Source organism: Terrapene carolina, unplaced genomic scaffold (genome assembly GCF_002925995.2).
Source record: "Terrapene carolina triunguis isolate 2854851 unplaced genomic scaffold, T_m_triunguis-2.0 Scaffold34278, whole genome shotgun sequence".
Taxonomy (NCBI): Eukaryota; Metazoa; Chordata; order Testudines; family Emydidae; genus Terrapene; species Terrapene triunguis.
The window spans coordinates 137,695-138,130 of record NW_020698629.1 but is presented as its reverse complement, the minus strand read 5'-3'; positions in this window follow the sequence as shown (position 1 = coordinate 138,130).

The following is a 436-nucleotide window of genomic DNA, read 5'->3' as shown; positions in this document are numbered from 1 at the left end:
TATGAGGAGAGATTAAAGAGGCTAGAACTTTTCAGCTTGGAAAAGAGGAGACTAAGGGGGGATATGATAGAGGTATATAAAATTATGAGTGATGTGGAGAAAGTGGATAAGGAAAAGTTATTTACTTATTCCTATAATACAAGAACTAGGGGTCATCAAATGAAATTAATAGGCAGCAGGTTTAAAACAAATAAAAGGAAGTTCTTCTTCACGCAGCGCACAGTCAACTTGTGGAACTCCTTACCTGAGGAGGTTGTGAAGGCTAGGATTATAACAGCGTTTAAAAGAGAACTGGATAAATTCATGGAGGTTAAGTCCATTAATGGCTATTAGCCAGGATGGGTAAGGATTGGTGTCCCTAGACTCTGTTTGTCAGAGGGTGAAGATGGATGGCAGGAGAGAGATCAATTGATCATTACCTGTTAGGTTCACTCCC